Source organism: Balearica regulorum, chromosome Z (assembly GCF_011004875.1).
Source record: "Balearica regulorum gibbericeps isolate bBalReg1 chromosome Z, bBalReg1.pri, whole genome shotgun sequence".
Lineage (NCBI taxonomy): Eukaryota > Metazoa > Chordata > Aves > Gruiformes > Gruidae > Balearica > Balearica regulorum.
In genome coordinates, this window is record NC_046220.1 from 16189676 (window position 1) to 16212378 (window position 22703).

A 22703-nucleotide genomic window follows, 5' to 3' on the forward strand; every position below is an offset into this window, starting at 1 on the left:
CGAGTGCACCCTCAGCAAGTTTGCCAATGACACCAAGCTGTGTGGTGTGGTCGACACGCTGGAGGGAAGGGATGCCAACCAGAGGAACCTTGACAGGCTGGAGAAGTGGGCCCGTGCAAACCGCATGAAGTTCAACAAGGCCAAGTGCAAGGTCCTGCACGTGGGTCGGTGCAATCCGAAGCACGACTATAGGCTGGGCGAGGAATGGATTGAGAGCAGCCCTGAGGAGAAGGACTTGGGGGTACTGAATGATGAAAAGCTCAACATGAGCTGGCAGTGTGCGCTTGCAGCCCAGAAAGCCAACCGTGTCCTGGGCTGCATCAAAACCAGCGTGACCAGCAGGTCGAGGGAGGTGATCCTGCCCCTCTAATCCACTCTTGTGAGACCCCACCTGGAGTACTGCGTCCAGCTCTGGGGGCCCCAGTACAGGAGAGACATGGAGCTGTTGGAGCAAGTCCAGAGGAGGGCCACAAAGCTGATCAGAGGGCTGGAGCACCTCTCCTATGAGGACAGGCTGAGAGAGTTGGGATTGTTCAGCCTGGAGAAAAGTCAGCTCCGGGGAGATCTAATTGTGGCCTTCCAGTACCTGAAGGGGCCTACAGGAAAGATGGTGAGGGACTGTTTATCAGGGAGTGTAGTGACAGGACAAGGGGTTATGGGTTTAAGCTGCAGGAGCATAGGTTTAGATTAGATGTTAGAAAGAAATTCTTCACTGTGAGGGTGGTGAGGTACTGGCACAGGTTGCCCTGAGAGGCTGTGGGTGCCCCATCCCTGGAAGTGTTCAAGGCCAGGTTGGATGGGGCTTTGGGCAACGTGGTCTAGTGGAGGGTGTCCCTGCCCGCAGTAGGGGGTTTGGAACTAGAGGATCTTTAACGTCCCTTCCAACCCAAACCATTCTATGATTTTATGATCTATGCCTTTTAATTGAACATATATTTCCTTTTAAGATCTATTATGATTTTCATGGCTTAAAGGTTGTGGCAGCTATTCCAAACATTTCTGCATTCCCATAAGCCCGCAGCTCCCACTCAGACAAAATTTCCCATTTAATAAATGTGAAGGACATGTCATATTTGACCCAGTGCAAGCAAATGGAAATAAACTTCTAAGTGTTCACAGGTAGAGAGTCTTTCTATGTTTTTCCAAGAGCATTACTGAGGTGCAAAACAGCTTGAAGTCGTCACTTTGTCACTAGAAAACTACGTTTGCTAGGTTTTGAAGGAGATGGAAGCGGTGCACTAATTATCAGCCATCTGTGATGGGAGCGAGGGACTCTCACTCTCTCTTCCCTTCCTGCTTTTATATGTAGACAGATTCAGATCAGAATCCCTGGAGCATCAGTCAAGGGATGAAAGCACATGCAGAAGGTCCCTGTAGTGACCTGAAATGTGTCTCGCAAGTAACCATCAAAAAAAGGATTGGCTAACCATCGCGATTTTTTTAATATTAAGGACAGCAAGAAAGCAAAAGGCTTCCTGGCTCATAGTATGAGCAAATAGTATGGTCCAGCCATAGGCCACATACCCAGCTCTCACATAGCACAACACTGAAACCCACTTCACATCTGTGAGGGCCAAGAAGGCTTGCACAGTGCTGCCGACACCCTGACACCTCCAGTCACCAGCATGACTGTGGGCTACACTCAGGCTGTGCATGCAGATGTTTTCCAATCCTGCATATTCCGGGGTGGGCAGAGATGGGCCTCACTGTTTAGACAACCCGTGTCACCAAAGTGGGGGCCATCCTTCCTGATAGGTGGGCAGAAATCAGGAGAAACCCAGAAGAACACAGGTCAGCTGAATTTTCCTAGCAGCAGGAGCATCCCTTTGCCAGACACTGCTCTACCTAGGACCTCTTAATCTCTACAGATTTATGAAAGATAAAAATTGTCCTGGACTCATAAGTCACACACTGAATGTTACTGCACTACTAGACAGAAAACCTGAAGAAGAAATTTTCCTCTGGAAAATGCCACACTTTAGCTGTAGGGGTTATGTAATGATATTTCAGTACCCATAATCTTTGTAAGAGCCATCCTCATCTATAAACTTTCTTTCTTCATGTCTCTTTGCCTTTAGGAATAATTTGAGCTCATTTTTTGAGATTATTGCTGATGCAGTTCAACAGCATTTGGACTTAGCACAAAACTGGCTGGTATATACACAGAAACTTTCTCTCTTGCAGACTAAACAAGCTGAAAAGAATTGCTTCTACAAAATAAAGTAGGAATTACACTGATTGTTTCAATAAAATATTTCCAAACTAAAATGTCATTAAAGACTAGACTCCCCAAAAGTTTTAAGCATTTACATTTTCCCAGATAATAAAAGGTGCCAGTGATGGGCAATTTTAGGAAAGAAGAAGGATGACAGAAGAAATGGGAGAAGGATAGCAGATAATATTAATATTCTGAATTTGTTTCTCCAGCAAAAAAGAAACCTGAAGAAAATCATCACAGTAGCAGTAAAAGGTTTGGGGGTTTTTTTTCCAGATAATTTTGTGGTTTGGGGAAGTCAGCTTAGATTCAGGTTCATTGGGAATAACCTTTCCGACACAGACTTATCAGATGGTGTTAAGGAAATTGGGGCACCCTCTCCACCTGTCCCTCTATCAGCATGAACTATCAGAGAACAAACTCCCATGCTCTGTAATGGCTAATCACACACACACACAAACTCACACTTCTTTCTGCTTCATCTGCTTCTACTCTGACTCTGAATTCTATTGTAACCAGTAAGGATTTTACCTGGAAAACAGGTAAGATTAGGTCCACTGCATTTCTGCAAGGCAGGTGGAACATCAGGCTCCAGCGTACCATATTTCAGCATCGTGCTCCTGAACAAAACCAAAGAATTCTGGTATGTGGAAAGAGAAAAAAAAAACGATCAAGCTCTCTGCATTGCTGGAACTTGAAAAATAGTCTCTCTGGGAGTTGTGCGGGATGAAAAGAGATATACATCTTCTCTAACTTTTTTTCTAAGCTGATTCACTCCTTAGTGGTATAAATTGTCTTGGGATTTGCAATTGCTATCTCTTAAATAGATCTTGCTGTGGATGTAATAGGAAACTTTAACTTGCTTCTAAAAAACATAATTATGGGTGAGAATGCAGTGAGCAGCCTGATATTACAAACCAATAATGCCATTCCTTGTTCCTACCCTAGCGCTATAAATCATGGTTAATGACATGAAAATCAGTAAAAATCCAGTGACATAAAACAAGTTAGAAGAGTATCAGGATCACTGCAGTTTGAGAGGACTGACATTACTGAGTGCTTAACTTTGACACGGTGTTTATTTTTTGTGTTCATTTTCCTCTTGACATTCTTTGTTCCAGAATGAAATTGCTTCTCATACGAAGAGGAATCCATGCAATCTGTTCCATTTCACATTTGTCTTAGGTACACCATCCTACCTAGTCCTGCCCAGAGTCCTAGGGAGACAAGTTTGCAATTTACTATGAGGACATGGCTCCTGCTGAGACCGTGCCCTGCTGTAAAACTCTGGGTTTGCAGCAGACTGTTCCAACTTTGAATATAAGACAAGTCATTTCTTGGGGGGGGAGGAAAAAAAAAAAAAAACAACCACCCAACCAACCCCACAACTTTGAATTGCAAGAAAATTAAAAGCAAACATATCAACACATACCATAACAAACTACTCAACTTCATTGAACTTGTTCTCTGTGTAACAACCACTCTTCTTTGGTAAATTAACAAGGAAAACAAAAAATTCTCCTTAACTTTTGCATTAAGCTGTTGCTTCCTTGTAACCTAAACTGTCTCTGAATTATTTACATTCTTGACTTTCTTTTGCTTCTGTTTCTTGTAAATGTCTCTTCTCTGTTCCCTTACTGAGCTTTAACCAACCATACTATTTTCCAAAGAACAATTCTGTCCAACAGAGAGGACAAGGTTTAGTAACACACATAATGATTTCACCAGCCCTCCTATGGAAGCTTGAATGAAAATATAAAAGGTTGTATGGCAACATGGGATAGATGAGTCCCAAACCTGCCACTGCCTACCAGATAGCTTTAGGGAGGTCTGTTCACCTATCTGGTCTGTCTCAGCTTTCTGCCTGTAAAATAAGAATGAAGACATGACCCTACTCTCAAAAGATCCTGATTTTTAAAGCCATTTCTGAAAGTTGTGCCATGTATTCAAGGATGCAAACCAGTGAAGAGAGAGTTTCAGAATCCACTAGATGGAAAAGTATGTCATGTCAAAAAAGAGCTGGTTGACTGAGACAGTATTTGTCCAGGTCTTTGCCACTGAAGTCAATACTGGTTCTGCTAGTGATAATACTAGTGTTTCTTGAGATTATGCCTGTAATAAGGACAGCAGCATACAAATGAATCTGCAGAGCTCTCCATAGGATCTTTGAAAGGATGTTGGAGAAATATTTAAATAACTCAAACTGGTTTGGGCTTACTTTCCTATACCACATCTGAGAATGCAGATAGAAGAGAAGATTTATTCAGGAAATTATCATTTTTTTCCACAAATATGGATTCAAAAATGCTATGAAGGACAATACCATGTGGAACAAAAGCTGTAGCAGAATGGCTCCTTAAATATTTGACAGGGCTCTACCTTCTTTACTTCAGAAAGACATGTTTTTAAACATGAAAATTTAGAAACCTACAAAGAAGTCTGTCTGCCAACCTCATTTCTCATTGCACACATTTCACTCCCAGTCTTCCCAAAGAGAGGTCAATGTAAAGCTGTCATTGCCTGTGGTGGATGCAATGTTGTCCTCTTCCAGCTGGTCTGTGCCAACCTGAATCCATGCAATTTTGCAACCTTAACAAGGGCATTTTTTACTGGGCAGTGAAACACAGGAGAGGCACCCTGAGCCAGCCTGCAGCCTGCAGAAGGGGCACACACAGACAAGGCTGGGCACAGCTGCTCCCAGGGGAAGAAGGGCATTGCCACTCCAGGCATAGAATATGGTGGGAATGTACCAATATACCAAAATATCGGTATATAACAATGTAACAATACACCAGGTGCGGTTTCCTGGGGAGGGGAGAAATCTCACTCCTGTGAGATGCCCTGCAGTCTCCTCCCTGAGACCTGAACTTGTCAGATCTATCCAGATTCTTTCTCCACCAGGAGGTATAACCATAGTTAACTTCTCAAGCAGAAAAGCTATAAAAATCTAATGGGGGAGCTGGAGGAAAGGAGAGGTGACAGCACTGTTAGCACAGCTCAATTGCAAGGAATTTTGCCCTCCAGCCCTCACATGCCTTTCCGCATCACTGTCACTCTGATGTGGGGATGCTCCTGAGAGCAGAAGCAAAGCTTTAAAAGCATGTTTATATATATATAAGCAAATAGATATATATCTTTTAAAATATATACGTGTGTGTTTGTGTAAAATTATTACTAAAAAAATGCAACCGCATCCATCAGTCTGAGAGGTTCAGCATATCTAATTTCTCTTCAGAGCAAACACACAGAGGCACAGAGCAATGAATATCCCCTGCTGTTAGCTGTTTTTGAAAAGAGCCCCACTTCGCTTTTCAGACAGCTCTTTCTCACAGCAGTATTGCCCTGTAATATCAAGTCATAAAACTAATACTAAGAGCAAGCTAGAGTAAATACACTTGCTGCACTTTTCCCCCACCCTCAGCCGTTCCCCCTCTGCCTTTCTGGAGTGAGTCCCTTTAGGGTCTCACCCATGCGTGCTTCATCTGCCTTCACCCTGTCTGACACAGCTGCAGGATTATTTTCCTCAGGCAGGGACAAGGAGAGTTCAGAAGAGCTGGTGTATTACCTGCATTGCTGGTTTCGACCTCATGTCAATTACATGGTTTTGTACATTGAAAAGGTCCTGGCAACATCCCAATTAAATGATGTAGTCACAACAAGGGCCTTTAAAGAATCAGGAAGAACGATTACGATTGAGGAGGTGGGAGGGAAAAATCCATCAGGTTGGCTGGAGGGGCTATATAAGCATTTCTGTTGGAGGTCTGGTGTGAAATCCAGGGAAGGCAAAGCAAAAAGGAAAAGATGGTCAGGTGCATCCTTCCAGGAGCAGGGAATAACGTGCAGCATTGCAGCTCTGCAGAGCATGGGACTGCTTCTTCCCTCTGGCTCACACTGCTAACACAGCAGCAATGTAGAGGAAGAGGATTGTTTGCCTGAATGTAGCTCTGCCAACAGCCAGGGAGGAGAACAAAGAGAAGGGGAAAATAAGAGGGACGGTGGCTTCATGCACAGTGACAAAGTGCAAGCCACTAAATCAGAAAGGAGGGAGCAGCTTCCCTATCTGTCCCAAGCAAGTGGGAACCAGTGGTGGTGAATGCACCAACAGAGGATGCACCTGCATGTTCTCAGTAACACAGCATCAGCTAGAGGCTTGTGGCCAGTGCCGCTGGTGTCTCTGCAGCAAGTGCATGCAGGTGGCCCTGCCTTCCAGCAAGTCCCTGAACGTCAGGGGACCTGCGAGCTGCTCAAACATGATCTTCTTGGGAAGGGGTGTGGGATGCCAGACTTGTCCATGCTTGTTGGTGCCGAACACAGGGCCATTATGAGCCAGCAGAAGGGGCCCTGGGGGAGTCCAGTTTGGGCGAGAGCAGGGATGGAGCAACTTGCTTATCTTGCACTGATAAGCACTGGACCTGAACAGGGGCAGGAGATGAGCAATTTGTTCATCTTAATGAGATGCAGCGCCTGACGGGTCTACTCCTCAATCAACTAAGTGACGCCTGGGGTGAGGGGGAGCCTTCACAGCTCGACGTTACTTTGGTAAAACTAAACAGACCACCACTCCTCTATACTGAACGCCTTTGTTCTTCGCAACTTACCCCCCCAGCCCCGATCAACTGCACAAAAAGCCTTGTTAAGGGCCAATCGGCACACAAGACCTGACTTAGTCCCACCTCGCCAAAAGTATAAATCTGGCATTTAGACTCCCCTTTTTTGAGGACGAGAACTCCAACTATCCAGATGGGTCAATGGGCCTGGATGTCTCTCCTCCCCAAGCAGGAACACCTCTTTGGTAAGACTTGAGCCTCCGATTATGTTGGATGTTACCCCAGGAAAACTATCATTAACAAAAGTGCTGAACTATTAACTTGAGCTCAAAATTGTTGCAGTAAGTGCGTTTATCAATGGCAATTCTAAACTTTTTATATCTGTCGCTTCAATAAATTACCTATTTTTCTTTTCAACTTTGCGAAACTGTTTCAGCAAAAGTCCTTAGTGGGCCTCTGACAGGCAAACGTTGACTCTGATAAGTGGCTACACACATAATCCCTTAGACATAAACTGTTGACCAAGTCTGGGACTAAGACTAGCCACACCTAGGCTCCTCTCTGAGAAGTTTAGAAAGCAAGGGGGTCCTTTCTGAACCTCGTGGCTCAACAGGAGGGCCTCCCTCAGCCACAGATCAGACTTGTACCCTTTTACGCGACAAGGGGCAAACCCTGTCCCACAAGACCAACTCAGGGGAATGTCTCTAGAGATTTCCCTACAACCACCATGTACCACAGGCATCTTCATGGGCTCTCCCAATGGTCAGAGCAATTCAAAGCATGAGGGCAAATCTTTGTGGCTTGCTCAAGAGGAACTTGAAAATTTAGTGAAAGGAAAAGGCAAGTTTATTGCAGGTCTTTCTGCCTGCTAAGTATGAGTCAGCAGCACTGTGGATCTTTATATGGGGGAAGGCATTTGTAGTTTTTATTTCTGCATTTTCTACAAACCCCAGACACAGATATGGGGGTCATAATCCAACTACCACCAGTACTGGGTGCCAAATTTCTGTGTTATCCATGAATCCAAAGGTCTTGCTAAAAGGTACTGGTGCGTCATTTCAGAATAATGCAGGCTCAAACAGTAGGAATCATATCTAAAGGGAAGCAAATGAACTGGACAGGTAGATATATAAGGTGAGAAAGTGCATCTATATGTACAAAACAAGCAAAAGAAGAGTTAAATTGCAGACCAAGTCCACTCTGTTTAAATACGTTATACTGATTTTGTCCAGTCCTTCCAAAAAGGAAGTTGCTGTGGCTTCTCATTCTTGGAGGTTTTGAAGGCCTCGCTAGACAAAGACACAGGCATTATGCTGGCAGCAGTCCCACTTTGAGCAGGAGGCTATACTATGGACATTCAGAGGTCCCTTTCCACCACCATTTCTATGATTTTATGAAAAACACTGCAAGCTTCTCCCTAAAGAGGGCCGAATGAGCATCCTAAAATCCCATGGATTGGAGAGTATTCAGACCTCTTGATATTAGACATGAAATTCAATGCTTATTTCACATAACCTTCTCAAACTATGCCTGCTGGCAAAGCTGCCATTCTCCCTCAATTTTGTTAACTAAAAATCAATGGAAACCAGATATCTTAACTTGTTATACCATTAATTTTCTATAGGTAAAAAAGTGACTCATACTGACACCCTTAAATGACCACTTCCAGGGAGCTGATCAGTTCAGCATGAAGCAAAGGAACACTGTTAAAAATGGACAATTATTTCTGCAATCAATAGCTGTCAGTAACAGATTGAGCACTCTCTAAATGCATAATTTAATTTCACAGTCCATTAACTTTCCCCCTTCTTAACCTGCTATTCTACTGGCATTATGTTGTAATCTTTAATCTAGTGTGGGAATACTTCAACCTTTAACCTTTAGGTTTCTTATTATTTCTTACCTGACACCTTATATTCTCTGCATTTAAATAAAATGAAGCTGAAAAAAAATCAAATTCATCTATTCTTCTTGATTGACAACCAGAAAATAACTGAAGATTGAGAGCAGGAAGAAAACATCCCATATCAAAGCCTGTAAGTTTCCCAGAAAGACTGTAATTAAGTTGCAGTTCATAGAACCATATGAACGTAAGAATTGTCAAAATGGCTCTCACTAGCATCCTAAACCCTATAAGAACCAAAGAATGCTGCTTCAGAGGAAAAGAAACATTACACTACAACAAAATATGTGATTATATGTACTATTATGAGGAGCAAGCTAGTTCTTCACCTAACTGATGGTCAACACTTTTCCATAAAACAAGAACATAAAACAAATAAAAGTAAACAGATAAAAGCAAGAACTTTAAAAAGCTTTTTAGAAAAAGATAGTAGAAAGGGCTTTAACTGGAAAAAAAAAAAAAAAAAAAAGCTTTATATATTGTCTCTCATAGCTGACAATGCTGGAGTTGGGCATGCCTGTCCGCCTCAGCCATGAGTCTGATTTTCCATTCTTGGTCACAAGGAAGGTCATGTCACTCCAAAGCTGGCTACAGATTGAAGCTATACAGGTCCTTCCTACACTGTTTGTGAAAATATGGCCCCTGCACAACTTTTCCTTGGATGGCAACTCACAATTTTGCCAATTTTTGTGGCTTGTCCAGAGATCTCTCTTTGATTTCTGCTCAGGAGTTTGACTTTTTCTGGTTTTAGGAGGGGTGTAAAATAGACCTGTACCCAAATCAGCAGGGCCTCATTCAGAAAATACATAGTGCAGAACATTGCTGCTGTGTTATTCCCTAGCCTCAGTTTAAAGCTGTTCAGCAGCTTATTAATTTCTGACTGATGTTGCAAATTGAGGAGACATCTTCATTGAGCTTCCACAATGCAACCCATAGCTTATTTTTTCCCTGGGAGGTGACAACTAATTCAGAAGTCATCGATGTATATAAGATTAATTTGTTCCATCCTATTTGTATTCCCTTGCAGCCATCAACAATGAATGTAATTTACCGTCATGTTGCCCAACTGTCTCGAGCTACCTGCAATAGTCTTTTCATCAGCAAGTTTGGCCACTTTGCTGTTCAAATAATACCTTCATTCAGTAATAGCACAAACCACTGTGAATTTAGGAAGAGAATTCCCCTCCAGGTAAATTAATCCAGAGCTCCTGGAAGCAGCCAGTACAGGAAATGGGGCATGGGAGATAAATTATTACGTGGGTTGCATATGGCATTCTTACATATTTATGCACATGAAATTAACTGTAACTGCTTTCTTCCCCATCAACCTAGCAACATATTTCTAAGGTACAATACTGTTATTTATTATCCTTTTCTTATTCTAGGGTGAGCAAACAGATTAAGGACTCCAATGCCTGAACATGCTTCTGCTATTCTGTGGTATTCACAAGTGTTTGCTTTTAGCATATGGAAACCAGGAGGCCTTTCAGGTTCAACTAGCCCTTAGTGGAGAAGAATCAATGTCATTCAAACCGACTCAAATTCACGGCAAGGAAATTCTTGTAGACAGGCGAATATCCCTTAACTTAGTGCTGAGCTGTGTGACCTGCCCAAGGCCAAACAGTCAGCGATGGAGCTCATAGCATGACTCAAACCTACAATAGTTCTCTAAGTATCCTTCTGCTCAGGAAGGCAGTAAGCAGGGCCAGTAGTCTATAAAGTGAATTATATGAAGTACTCCTGCTGCCTTTTGCAATCCATGTATTGTGTGTATACTCTGCCTTCCAGAAGGTTTACCCCATCCTTAAGGATCTGGACTGCACTTATGCTCCGCACACAGAGTCACTGATCAAGACCACTGTGGTACCACAGTCACCCTTACAATGGCTGCATTTTCCAAAGGCATGCAGAGCATGATAGTTTGGATAGTTAAAAATGAACCTAAGCAAATGATTAATATGAAACATCCGAAAGCCTCAGAAGTCTGCTGTGAGTGTAATTTATAAGTATGGTATTGTGATTATGTCAGAAAACATACCAACCTGCCAATTTAATTTCAGAAAGTCAGTGAACTTCATAATCCTCTTAATTCCAACTTCCCTCTGTTTCTGTCCAGCTTCCTTTCAGCTTTTAACACACTGCAGTCCAAGTCATTGTGCAAGGAAACAAAATTAATCAGGCAGTGAATGTCACTTGTGATTGACTCTGACAAGCTTCTCCCCAGCGGAGCTCAGAGAGGCCCCCAGGAGGACTCTCTGTTCCCACCAGGAACAGAAGCGTGAGTGAAAGGGCAAGGGGCAGGCTGGATGCTGTTGAGATTTATTTACTGATGTGGCCAGGACAAGAAAAAAGAAAACAGTAATTGTGCTTCCAAACCACTCTACACCAATAGCATCCCAATGCTTAAAAAGATAATTTTATATTCAGGAAGGCTGTCACACAGTTCACAGGCTGGAGATGTATATCCACATGCCTGTAGTCACAGCTGATAGCTACAATACCACGCTGTCTTTACTATAGGTCTTGCCATCGTGTCTCAGCCCTGAGTGTTACTTCTAGGTTTGTCAAGGTCACCTACTCTGTAGCAATAAATCTTTATCTGCAACATCTGCTTCAAGGAGTAATCCTCTGAAGCAAGAGGCACAGCAGCAGTTAAGGAGGCACCCACCACTGCGGTTTAAAGTGATGACATGAGCTGACAGAGCACCTCCCCATGTGCTTTTCTAGCTAGAGAAGGTCACAGTTGCACACTACTTTGTGATGACCGGTAGAGTGGCAACACTGAACCAGCTCTGTCTTTCATGCGCCCATGTAATGATTCCAAGATGAGAGACTGATGCTGAGAATTTATCAAACTACTTGGAGGGATCAGAAGGAGCACAAGGATGACTGGGTGCAAAATCAGGTTCTTAAATTTGCAGGGTCTGAAAGAAGACTTGCTACAATCTTGCCTATGCATGAAAGTTGGCATATGTGACTTTACAGTAAAGCTCATTGTAAAGTATATCCAAACCTCATCTACATTCAAAGTACCTTCTATCCTAATATGTATGAAAAAAAACCAACCAAAACTTCCCCAAGTGCAGTGGTCTTTGTGTGAAACTCAGCACTAGGCGTGCAGATGACATTCAAGAAGCAACAGAAGAGGATTTCATGCTCTGTGGGATCTCTGGCTTTTATAGTCAGTATTGGCTTTGATTTACCCAGAAAAACTGCACATCAATTCTCTCAGGCCATCATCAAGTTGTCTAGTAATAGGGAAGAGACAGAAAAACAATTTCCCAAGTCTTAAAAGGAACAAAGTCACTGTAGGAAGGAGGCCAGAGTGGTGAGGAAGAGAGAGACACAAGCAGGTATGCTGCTGTCATACACTACCATACCTTCAGGAATTAGCAGCACAGCTAGGTTTCCTAAACAACCTCACACTCAGAAGAGTACAAACAATAATCATACAAAGGTAAGTCACCAGAGCCAAATAAAATTCACCGGAGAGAATAAGAACAGACTGAAATAGAAACCTGCAGATTGATCATCCTGAAGAAAGTTAATTCCAAGGAGGTCTCTAGAGTTTTCTCACATTAATATTCAGAAGTCATTAGTGTGAGGCTTCTAGCTTTGTGAAACGATGAATACCTGCAGGCAAGACAGAGAAGGCACTGCACTGGCAGACAGCATATACCTCTAAAGTGTATACTTTGACCTTCTTTTAAGGACCAGAGTTAAGGTTGGAGATACAGTGCACAGGTGGCTGCCAGGACTTAGAAAGTCACACCATGAATGAGTTTTGCTTCCTGCAGTAATCCAAAGTGCACTAAATGAGTTAAAAACCTAAAGTTACTGTATGGAACATAAGAGAGGTAGGAATCCAGTGACAACTGCCATGGTCTTACCAAGCTGTCTAGGCTGCAGCCACAGGAGACAAATACCCCATGAATGTCCTGTGCAACATAAGACTGAGCTGCACTCCTTTTCCAGCAGAGAGATCTAAAGGGATAACCTTTTCTTGTCTCCACTGCACCAGGGCCACCGCTGCCCTTCAGTTCACACAGTTTCTGTTTCAAGAGTCTATGAGTTAATGCTTGCACCATACTCGTACTTGCACTTGCAGTGCAAGTCATCAAAGGAAGAGGGTGAGCTCTGATGTTTTTGTAAAGGATATGAAGAAAAAGTGTGCTCCTTGAGAAAAGATGTTAAAGAGACATAAGGTAAAAACCAGATCAGGCTTTTTAGTAAAGAATTATTTACCTCCTGGCAGAGTAGAAGCAAAATATACCGTTGCCTGGGGTGTCTATGCAAATAGTGCTTTTGCTTGTTCTCAGACTCTCAGCCCAATTACTGTGTCCAGTATCTGCATTCTCATTAGGTAAAATACACACTTATGAACACAGAGGTTCATAAGAAGATATGGGTATCACTTAGGTCACATTTAGGTAAAGTCTCATCAAAATAACAAATTTTTCACTGCAACCATGAAACCAAAACAACACAATAAAAGATGAATTTGCTTTGCATTGAGGTAAATGTATGTTTTCCAGCAGTTCTTTTCCTATACATATCTAAAATACAACAATCATTCATTATGCTTTTGATACTGGTAAGGCTATGAAGAGTTAAATGTACAGTTCTGTCCTCTTACTCAAGAGTACCAAGAATGTGGCTTCTTTTTTTCTTGTCTGCAAGATGGTTTCCCAGCCTGACCACCATGAGTGTATCAGTCTCAGCATACTTTTCTCACTCCTGTTTAAGATACACCACACAGTAGTGATATAAACCCCTTCACACACCCATGTACTGAAATATTCCATGTGATATAAAGGAAGGAGGTACAATATCATTACTGAGGAAAATGACATAATACATTTTCCATAAATCACTTCAAAAACAATTGCCACAGTTGTGAACCTGTCTTAATTTTGTGGATTAATCTTAATCTTGTAATACAAATGCCATCATCCAGCCTGTAACACAAGCTATCAGCACTTTCATGACCTGAACAGTACATTTAGCATTGCAAACTACAATGTTTAATTAACTGGCTATATGCACATGCAGTAGACTGATGTCTGCCAAATTACATACTGTGGTTTGCCCTTTAGTGCCTTAAGTATAAATATAACAAGTAAAAATGATCAACACCCCATTTTGGCATGAAATTGATTTTCAAGGTATGCCATTTGCATACATAAAGTTGAGTTCATGTATTACACTAAAATGTCTCACCTCAACAGCTACACAGCATGAGATTGATTTATTTGATAGCTGGAAGAGACAAAATTGGAATCAACAAATAAGATTGCATCCCTCCGGAAAGACTCCATGTCACCATTGCCATTCTTGCCAACACAAATGATTTTTCATCATATCCACCCAGTTACAGAAATGGACTCCCAGGGAGGGAAGGGGGCAGGTGAGAACAGGTGAAAGAAGTGGGTTTTTTAAACAGATGGGGTAAAAAGGAAGGTCCTAGCCTTTTATATAGCACAAGCTACTATCAGAATAACATGATTTCCCAAAGAGGTTCCCAGCCGCCCCTGGAAGTATTAACAGTCACAGTCAGATGTGCTTGTCCTGGCACAGCTGGTACACATAAAGAAGTTTCTCCCCAGCTGCTTGTCCCTCCTACACATCACAGGCCCCTCAGAGCTACAGCATAACCTCACACATGATCATTCCCTACCTCAGTTCAATTAGGTTTGAGCATTTGCAGAAGTACTTAGTAGCAGTGCTCTTCCAAACCACATTCACCATCCTGGTCATAAAGTATACTGACACAACAAACTATTGCTACAGCTAAGCAGATAGGCTTGCTCACTTCAGGGTGGTTCAGCATGCTTCAGGGTGGTTTGCAACCCACCTCCAAGGTCTCTGACTTCTGTGAAAATTGTTTCCAGTGCTTCAGGGAACATCAGGCCACTGCTGAAGATGGGGATCCTGACACGTTACATAGAGATCTTTGAACGTAAAATGTAAGTCAGGATTCAGAGTCATAAGTCAAAGCATGTCTTGCTGACACTATGCTGAAAAAAGGGAGAGGGGCAAATAAAATCTGGTGGGTTTGTGGCTTTTCCCCCTCAAAGACAAGAGGCTAAGCAATTTAAAATTTATATCTCCCCAGTGCTGTTCCTTTCTCCCTCCCTTCCACCACAGGAGCCCAGGTCTGAGCACGTATAAGTTCACCTACTTGTAGAGAGCACTCTGTAGTCTTGGGGGTAAGCAGGCAAAACTGCAATGCCATGAGTTTTCCGCAGACTAAAGATGGAGAGTAATTTTTAAGTATTTGTTTGGGGGTTTTTTAAGTAAAATGATGTATTTTTCTCTTTTCTACTTTTCCACTAACATATCAGCATGAATTAAAAACTGCTTCATGGGAAGATGTGAAGGGAAGGCATGAAGGTTGGCATCTATAGAGTACCACCTGCTGGGTTTAATACAGGAAGGCATCAAGTTTGCACATAGATTTTGGGTGCCTAACCTTCATAGCCCAGTCTCACTATCACCAGTGTCCTTTGGACACAGCTGAGGAGATGCAGAAGAAAAGCTAGCACCGGCTGCAGGAACATGCCGGCTAGTCTAGTAGCTAATCCAGTGTACGTCACCCAACAGTTTCTCCTTTTTATAAGCCCTTCTGCCCATTTTCTCAGTGCTCATTTGTATGCCAGAATATAGCAGTGATCTATCTATTTGCACTGTAGACATCCTCACACATGCTGCTGGGGCTGCAAGGGCTTGATGGGGTTACTTATGGGTCAGAGAAATTAAATCCTGTTTTCCAGCCCTTTACACACCTGGAATGAATGGGGAAACTTTGCCTGTGATGTTCTGGACCATAACCATGAAATTTCATAAAGTGTAGCCATTTCTTAAGATCTAGGGATGGAATTTTTTATTATTGCTTTTGAAATAAAATTCTTGTTGGTTCCTATATCGATCAATGACATCAGGAAGAAAGTATTATCCTTCCGTGCAGTACCAATTCTCCATTGAATTAACTAATAGATGGGAAAATCATTGTGCTAGGGAGCAGGGAAATTTCCACAGATGTCAGGGTTGTTCCCACTGAAATACTCAATAACTGTTCTCTGAAATGAATGTAGTCAGCAACATGAGGTTAATATACAACTAATGACACTATGAACATGAAATAAAATGAAAGAGGTTTCTGTGTTTTCCACAAAGGTGTTGTTTGAAAAGTAGCATTCAATGTGGAAATGTAACTAGCAGTCCTTGTCCATGGCAGAGATTTTCTTGTAGTCTGTTTTGCAATCCATTGCTAAGGGCTTTCCTAGGGACTCCATGCAATATGGATTTTAGTGCATGTTTTAGCATTAGCAAGAGTGAGGTCTTATTGTTTTACAAGTCCCCTGAGGTCCCTATGACAAATTTCCAACAACATATAAGATGGCCATTTCTTTCAGACTGGCACCCACATTGCCATCACTTCATATGACATATCAGAGACAATCCTTCATGTTGCTTACTCTTAATACTGCTCTCTTGTTCTCAGTTGCTTTAACCCAAATTTGCTCTTACACAAACAGAAGCCATCCCACTCCCTGCAGAGTGAGAAGTCTCCTCTGCTGCTTCCACAAACAGCTCAATGACATTTCCAGCCCAGGTGATGAGGGGAATTTACCAGTATCTCTGGGAGACAATTTACCAGTATCTCATTCACAGTGTGGTGGCCATTTCCACCTGTGCTTAACTGCAGCCTGGCCTCATTAGTCTTTTGAGAGGTCACAGGATGCACATGATTTTAACCGCCATACAGCTCATGGTTTGGGTCTCCACATACTGTTCCCAGGCACTCTCCCTACCTGAAAAAAGCTGGCATTTCAGGTAGAATATTCCTTTTCCATCACTGCTAGTAAATTGCCCTCTCCAACACATCATGTCTAAATGAAAAGCTCTCACCATCCCCACTTCTGCACAGGCATGAAAGCATTTGGCTGGTGCTCGGTGCTTACCTCCATCTCCCCCCAGCTTTCTTCCTGATGTTCCCAGCCTATTTCTGATGTCAGAACCATAAAGAAACTGAATAACAGAGCCGTCAAACAAGTTGGGTGGGAAGGCACCTCTGGAAGGCATCTGGTCTAGCCCTCTCAAAGCAGTGTCAACTTTGGAGGCAGATTCTGGATAGGGGGAAAGAAGAAAGAGAGGGGGAAAAAAGCTGTGAAGAATCAAGGGCAAGGAGACATATACGCAACAAACACAGAGAAAAAGCTTACTTCCATTTCTATTCCTAGACAGACCTCTAAGAAACAAAAAGTTTAAACAGAAGAGCAAGAAAAATCTCAGATATCACTGGTCTTTTTATTATCTCAAATTTTCTGACAGTGACCTGTAAGCTCTGGCCTGACAGCCAGTCAGGCAGAACCCTTCCAGTTCCCACAGCAGATGCTCTCCTTCTCAAACACACATTTGAGATTCGCAGTACTGCTTCTGCTTAAATATAGACAGCTTCTAGAAACCACCACTGACTTTTCCCACTGCCCCACTGTTGTTTTTCCCCTCTGGCAAAGTGTAAGTTCACGGCCGCCTCTTGTGTACCCTTTAATGCACGTCTTACAAAGGCAGCTGCGAAGCTCAAGATTTCTGTTTGTATGCTGGAATCATCACATGAAGCAGAAAGGAGCACCGCATGCTCTTATTCGCAGAGCAGAACAGGAAAGCTAAGATGAGAAAAACACTTAAAGCAGAGAGACACAGCTACAAAGGTTCGACCTTGCAGGACTGACTGCCATCCATGCAGAGGGCCGAACCATGGCCTCTTCTGAATTTGAATCAGTCTTCTGTGAACCTACTTACAGCTTAATGAGTTGAGAATTAGATTAAGCTTGCTATTCTGTGGATTTCTATACTGCTGTTGGGCCTTTAGGTGCAATCTCCACTTAAAGAGATTTATTTTCTTATTTTCTTTTTCTTAAGGAATTTATTTTCTTTGGTACCAGTGTGTGTCTGTCAACTTAAAGTTCCTTAATGAGTCTAAAGTTACTGGGAAAAGGATGGACAAACAGCTCATTGTATCTATTTGCATAAGACAAACAACTTTAAACTGAATGTATTTTTTTAGTGCTCAGTAAGTGTTGAACTAAAAAAATCACCTAAGAGTAAACTACTGCAGCACAAAGACTATTCAAAATGAAGGCCTCTCATCAGTGCATTATCAATGTGACTGTTTTCTTGGAGTAGTACTCGTGCCCTCACCAACAGCATGGCTTACACCTAATCAGCCAGAAATTCAATATGACAAGTAACACTTTCTGGTTCACTACAAAATCCTCAGGCCTAGATAGGATCAATAACTTACATATATATCTTTTGATAAAACTCTTGATTAATAATGTTAATGATGATTGCTGCTGACACTTCTGTGGAGAACATCACATCTGCAGAAATGTATTGCAAATATGGTAATAATTTCTTCGTTGCATAGCTGTTCTCCAGTTTCCTAAGTCAAAGCCTACATGTTATCTAAATTCATCTGGAGATTTTTTTTTTCAATGTGAAAGGTTTTTAAAGGTGAGACCAGGTGGTTAAATTCTGCACATAGGAGCATTTGATAGTTTGTAAGACAAAAAAATTGATTACTCAAGATTACTAAGAAGTATTTCATTTAAAGAAAATGCAATCTGCAAAAATCCAAGCCTCTTTGGAATATCTCTTCAAATTAATTCTACTAGTTTTACTTCAAAAAGAGCCTTCTAAATAAAAACAAAGAAATAAAGTGAAGTTAACAGATCTGGATATCCAAAACTATCCTCCCTTTAAAGGTTAATTTCTAAATTCTTTCAGTAAGAAACATTAGAAACTGTGAGATAACAGGGATGCCAGATGAAGTCTGGGGATTAAGTTATTTTCCTTTCTCCTCTTACATGAATAAATATTAGCCATCCAGTATATTCCTGTCAGCATATTGCACTCTCAGTTGTTAATAACAAGATACCAATTAAAACACAAAGTCAATGGGAGACGAGAATCACCCTGTGACTAGACTGTGAGGGGGTGCAAGATCACCCAGGTTAATCTGGGTTTGGAGCTTTGATAGAGCTAAGTGCTGGGCAAGATCAGATGGCACATGAGATAATTAAAAAACATTAGAAGGAGGGCTTCGCATTTTTGCATTTTGCAAGAAGCTTTAATGACTCCCAGGGCATTAGAACATAACATGTATCTTGTTGAGAGAACACAAACCCAGCTTTACAACAAAATAATTGTTTGATTAGACTGTGCGGATGAGTGAAGAGGGAGAATGGGGTTTAATATTCATTTTGCATTGTCTGAATAGCCTAAGGGAAATATAATTTAATTAGGTCTATGTATATTTTTAAGAAATGCCATGTTCATAACTAAAGAAGAAAATGTCTGTGTTCTCGGGCAGCTAAGCAAGAAGAGTGCTGACCTTCAGTGTGCATTCACCAAAATAAATAAATAAAAAGGACCATATAACTGATTTCCTAAAGGCAGTTGAGATCAGTCTGAATGAATTATATGGTAAATAGCATTTGCAAATGCAAAATAATGAGAAGATAACATCCTGGACTTAAAGAACATACAGACAATGGGCATAGGAAAATTGATTACACTGGCTCAAATGCGTTGAGGTAATACTGAGAAGTGGGACTTTTACTAGAAATTTTTACAAAGCACTTTGGAATTTATTTTTATGAATTTTTATGTAGATAATTATCTTCAAATGGGCACTGAGGCCCTGCTATAGGAGTACCTGATGTCTGTGCCATTTTCTTCTCATCCCAGTAGAACACCTTGATGGGGTTAGCAGGAGAATAATGCTGAGCATATAGCAGAGTCCTAATAAGATTATAGCCTTGCAGAAAAGCAACCACAGAGAGAAAAGTGTGAAGGCTCAAGGTTTAAAATCCATGGGCACGTGTCCCTGTGGCTACAGCTGTCCAAACTGAAGCTGCAACTGCCTTCAGGTACCTACCCAGTGGCTAACACAAACACCTTCCTGCCCTTTCCAGGTGAGCCACAGAGACCTGAAGTTTTGCAAAGGACTTGGCTCTTTTTGACTGAAAAAAAGCAGCTCTGAGACAGAGATATCTTCCTGTGAAAAAGTGGTGAAAACCTAGAGACAAGCTGTTGATTAGCTGACAGGAAACCATGGAAGCATGCTTATGGGAGGAGGAAGGGAGGATGCTCAGGAAAAGTGTTTTTTATTTAAAAGAATATACATATATGTATGTATGTGTGCCTGACAAAAACAAAAATATTGAGTTGAGAGGAGAATGAAGCAATGGCAGTTATGTAATTTTGCACAGAAGGCAAATGCAAGAAAAAAGATGGATGTTTGCATGTCTGCTGAATATAGTTTGCCGTGAATATTTTGAAGGGCTTAAATTTCTGTAATGAAAGTTTAGATCTGCTTTACTGGTTTAGTAGGACAGAGGATACTAAATAATGTGTTGGAAACTAGAACAGGGTCTCTTTCTGGATTTCTTTGATATTTGAAACAAACAATTGTTTTCCTTTTGCCACATTACTATGAAGATGCCTTAACAAGGGAACTGTCTTGTTTTGTTGGGGTTTTTTTATTCTGCAAAAACTTGTAAATAATCACTTCTTGATGAAGGTAATGATCACAACTAAAACATGCTTTTCTGTATTTCTTGATGTAAGGATGATGATTCTGTACACTCAGCCAAGCTCACCACCCTGACACAAACCTTGGTGTCTGTGGAGTCTTCTGGGCCCCATCTTGGAGAACCCACTGAATGATGTCAACTACAAATGGACAAAACTTTCAGCTTCTTTTGTATCACTTGCCAAAGTTAATTCTCTGCAGATTACTCTTCCATGCACGTGTGCACGGACACAAACATTTTTCTGCTGTCACAAGAAAGAGACATTTGAGGGTGCTGTGAGGCAGTGAGTTCGGATCCAGGCATTTTCTTCCAGAGGAAAGACAGGCAAGCCAGTTAGTGGAAGGAGAAAAGGCCCAAATTTATCTAGGGAAAAAAAATAATAACGTTTCCCATTTCTAAGCCTTAGAATAGTGTTGTCATATGACAGTAATCCACACCTTCCCTGTGCATGTAGACAATCTTTTCTCTCAGAGCAACTTCAAAACTCATCTATTACTAATCAACTTCACCACTAAACTTCTGGTCTCTACATTTTTACTCCTAGAGTCTCGTCTTCAGGCTTTTTCAGCATGACATTCATGGTGTTTCTTGAGCTTATTCAGCCTGCCATCATCATCCAAAAGCCATCTTCTGCATCAGCCCGCACCAGCCATTGTACATGGCTGTACATGTGTCTCCCTGAAAGACACGTGTCTCCACCAAAGCCCATGTGTTGCACAGATATGCTAGGATACCACAGTGGTGCAACCTGAGGCACTTCCCACCTACTGCATTCATGCACAAGCTGTATTCCTGGCTGGAACAGAAAAAATGTGAATTGTACCTGGTTTCTGTCTTTCTCCAGTTATGCTGCAACAGCTCCAGAGAGGCAGAAAGGTGTGGTCGTGGTTTCTCCTCGGTTTTGATACCATTGTCTGTCCCTGTTTGTGGTGGTTTGCTTCACAAACAGAACTAGCTATTCTTTACCTAGTAAACCCCTGCATAAACACTGCAGTTGCTAAACTTCATGCTTATGGAAAGAAAAAACATTGAAATCTCAGACGTTAAGCTTAACCCTTCTGGAAGTTTTGCAACTTCTGGGAGGCACTGTGGGGGATGTTTATGCCAATCCCATTTATAGGGAGCCTGATGCATGATTATTAAATTCTTGGCCTCAGCAACATGCACTGCAAAGTAGCACTAGTGTTCTGAAATATCTCATGTTAGCTGGTCAGAAAGCAAACTGTATTCCTAAATCCCTTGCAGTCCCCTTTGACAGATGACCCTTCCCTTATTTTTGCCAGCCTTTCTTGTATTCCTACAGGAGCAGAAGAGATGAGCTTTATGGATAGTTGGACCTTGATAGGACTAACACAGAGCAGACATGGTCTGTCAGAAAGAACCCTGACATTTCCATGCCTTAGCAGCAATTTGAATTACAGATTCAGACAAAGCAGCCTGTTGTCTCTGATTTAGATTTTTATTTGCATTGAGGAGGCAACTTTCAGGAATAAAGTATGCATATAAAATAGAAAGCAAAGGGAGGAAAACAGGAGGTTGATCAAGATGCAAGTGAATATATGTGTCAATTCCACACTGCTTTGCCTTAATGTATGTTTGCCATGGCACATCAGGCCTCTGAAACACATTGGCCTGCTGCAATGATCAGCTCACAATGCTGCTCCAGCTGTACAGAAGTTGCATTTGCTCCCCTCTGGCCATGGCCTGTCCTTCAGGCTGTCCTGGGACCTCATGGATGGGCAGTTCAGCAGGTGTAGCACATGCACCACAGGCAGCAGGTAAGTCTGGCAATCGTTTCACAAACATAAATGTTGTTATTCCCACTTCTATCACAATTTGGGAAACGATTTTGGGTTTTTTCTAATATCTGTGAAATCCTCTTTCCCTTAAGGGAGAACGGGAGAGCAGCAGGAGAACCAGACCAGATTTCTTGGCTCTTGTTACAGCCTCTTTCTCCCTGCAGGCAGCAAAAGAAATGGCTAAGAGCCCTTCACGTAGGCAGAGCAAAAGCTGTCATTTTGATTTCTCCTGGATGTGCAACTCAAAATGCTCAGCAAAATGCAGAGCTTCCCTGCAGCTAATCCCTCCCACCACTCCCCACAATTGAATAAAGGCTGCTGACATTCTTCCCAATGACAATGGCCTTCCAGCCAAGGGAGATATTGGTCACAGCCTCATGGATACCAGGGGACCTGAGACAGGGACCCCCCATGAATCTGGTGGGGATCTTTGCAGGGTGGCGGAGGAAAAGTAACTCCTGCCAGAAGTAACTAAATCCTGCCACATCTGCTACTATTCCAGGTGCTCCATATTCACAAAAGTGCAGCAGCACAATCCTGGAAGGAGACACAGGATCCTTAGAAAAGGACTTCAGGAGAAGACTCCTTAGAGGACTCTTTAGAAGAAGACTTGCTCATCATTGCTTCTTCCTCTAC

General features: G+C 42.0%; 1 long non-coding RNA gene across 2 annotated transcripts in view; it reads right to left on the reverse strand.

Moving 5' to 3' along the window:
• LOC142599561 (uncharacterized) overlaps positions 1 to 22703 on the reverse strand; it is a 60665-nt gene that overhangs the window by 22324 nt on the left and 15638 nt on the right. Inside the window, exon 1 of one of the 2 annotated variants that reach the window (XR_012833131.1) lies at positions 19389 to 19489. The exons of the other annotated variant lie outside the window; for it this stretch is intronic. This is a non-coding gene — a long non-coding RNA (uncharacterized LOC142599561). Of the gene's footprint in view, positions 1 to 19388; positions 19490 to 22703 lie in introns of those variants that run through there. 2 annotated transcript variants of the gene reach the window in all.